This window comes from Brachycentrus maculatus, unplaced genomic scaffold, assembly GCF_059751285.1.
Source record: "Brachycentrus maculatus isolate JH-2025_06_01 unplaced genomic scaffold, ASM5975128v1 h1tg000199l, whole genome shotgun sequence".
NCBI classification, from domain to species: Eukaryota; Metazoa; Arthropoda; class Insecta; order Trichoptera; family Brachycentridae; genus Brachycentrus; species Brachycentrus maculatus.
Genome location: NW_028280950.1, coordinates 3,865,323 through 3,867,983, shown reverse-complemented (window position 1 = coordinate 3,867,983; position 2,661 = coordinate 3,865,323).

Genomic DNA, 2,661 nt, shown 5'->3' with positions numbered 1-2,661 from the left:
ACCAAGACGGATTAGTATGCTTTGAGTGGGGTAATTTAACCGTACTTAGACTCAGGTCGGATATCAAATCAAACATTCATGTGCTTAATGCCTATCTAGGATCGTGACAAGTTATGTGATAAAGCGCAGTTGGAATTATTGTCTTTTAACTTAAAGCGGAAATGCCTAACACTTCGATTTACCTTCTGTCAGCAAAAAATAAAACATACAACAAATAAATAATATCACAATTTCAAAAATGTTTCCTGTTCATGTGACATTGTATTGTTTTTTCTCGTGAATTCATAAATGTATTTATTTAGTACCCGACTACGCGTTGCTATCTGGTTTAAAATAAAATAAAGAAACATATAAACAACAAATTTCTAATATGTTTTATTTCACTATATTTGTGAAATTAAAATATCTGTAATCTTTGCACCAACAATCCAATAAAAAACAGTAAGGATGATAAAAAATGGCAACTGTTAAGAAGCAAGCTGTCTGCCACGAGCAATGTTCAGAATACCGAGATTCGCAGTTACGTTAAGCAGTGGAACATGGTGCTCCCAAGGCTGTCAAAAATGTGTTTATGGTAATTTTTTTTTAAACAGGCGTGTATTCGAACGAAAAGTTGTAATCTTAATTTGAAAGCAATAGTTAAACTCCTATAATTTTAAGAAATTTAAGATTTTAAACAAAATAAAATTTACTTTTTATTGATAAAGATGTCAAAATTTTGTGTAACCGTTTCATCTTTTTTTATTTAGACAAAAAAAAAACACAAATATAGGTAATTTTTTTACAATTCTTTTGGGGAGATTTATTTTCAGTCCTCGTGCTTTCGTGTTAAACGATTTCCCCTGAAAATATTATGATTAAACGAATATTTCGAGGAAATTTTACTTAAAATATTGCGAGTGTTAGAAACGTATCAAATGTTATTGATTACCCGTCATAGAGAAGTGAATGTCCATTTGATTATACCTAGTAAGTATAATATTTAAGCATGTTTCCTGTAATTATTTTCCAGAAGTATGAATTGTGTCACATTGTATTGGTTTTTTTTTATTAAATAATGGCTTCGTTTCAGCCTGTTATATATTGTATATGTTATAAATAATAAAAAAATCTTTTATACTTACCTATTTTTATTTTATATATATATATATATATATATATATATATATATATATATATATATATATATATATATATATATATATATATATATATATATATATATATATATATATATATATATATATATATATATAAATATATATAAATATATTATTAAATATAAATATATCAACATTTTGATGGCAAAAACAATTTTCTTTCATTATATTTTTTTATTTAAAAAATGAATTAATTAATAAATGTGCCCTTGGAGCGAGAAAACTCAGTGAGTGTACATTATTGTAATTTGTTGTGTATAATTATGTAAACGACGAAATTAAATAAATAAATAAATATGCTGTACTCTGCAAGAGGGTCGAAGAGCTTTTAATTCTAAAGCTCCGGGCGATGAGGGCATGAATATACATGCACTCAATTTAGTCTTGAAATGTTCAGGGATAAACAAGCTCAAACGGCGTGTAGCCTTCCACCCTGCTGCTAGCGGCTGGTGTGGGATGGGAGCGACAACATCATCGAAGGGTGGATTTCCAAAAGGCCATTAAGGAAGAGTTCATAACTCTCGATAGAGACCAGGGGCTTTTTGTTGTTGTTTTTTGTGATTCGGCTATTGGTTATGTGATCGTATAATTGGGATTATTTGAATAAATAATATGCACGTAACAAAAATAAAATGCGAAAATGGTTATTGCGTTATGCTGTATTTTACAACATTTTGAGTGTGTCCAAATACTTGTTCACAAAATCTGGATTATCTCCAATATCAGGAGTTATTTTCACTTTTTTTTTTACATCTCATCAAAGATGAAGAAGAAACTGGAAGTCATGATGGTCGTCAGCCCCGTAAATGCCCAGACTTCCATATTCTTCTTCATCTTCGATAAGATGTCAAAAAATAATATTATTTTTTACATTTCAACAAAGATGAAGAAGAATATATAAGTCTGGGCATTTAGGGGATTTACAACCGTCATAGGCTAGTTTGAGTGATCACTTTACACACGTGTAATATTCAGCAATTCCGCAACAGAAAACCACAGTACTCAAATTCTTGGAAGTTCTATATATTTGATCCAATTTCAAAACATTGTAAAAAAACAATTGAATTGTCACAAGAGATATCTATTGGTGAAATAAAGAAGCTTTTTTATAGAGCAGAAACTCTCATATTTATGCTGAGATGTCAAAAAATAATAACTCGTGAAATTGGAGATAATCTAGATTTGTCAACAAGTAATCGGACACACTCAAAATGTTGTTGTATTTTGTTCATAAGATATTCAATTTTTACCTTGCATTAACATTTTTTAGTTAAACTAACTTATTAAAATCACGCCGCAGGGGTAGTCAGAGAGAACAGAATGTCACACCAATCTGCCATTGCAAACAATTTTCGCAACTCACCATACACATCCTCACACATACTCGCCAAATATTTCGACTCCTGTCCTGACCACTTTCAAGTATTTGAAATACTTGATCATCCCAAGATTTCTTTGGTTATGTTCTGCTTCTAGTAGCAACTAAATTCGCCTCATAAAT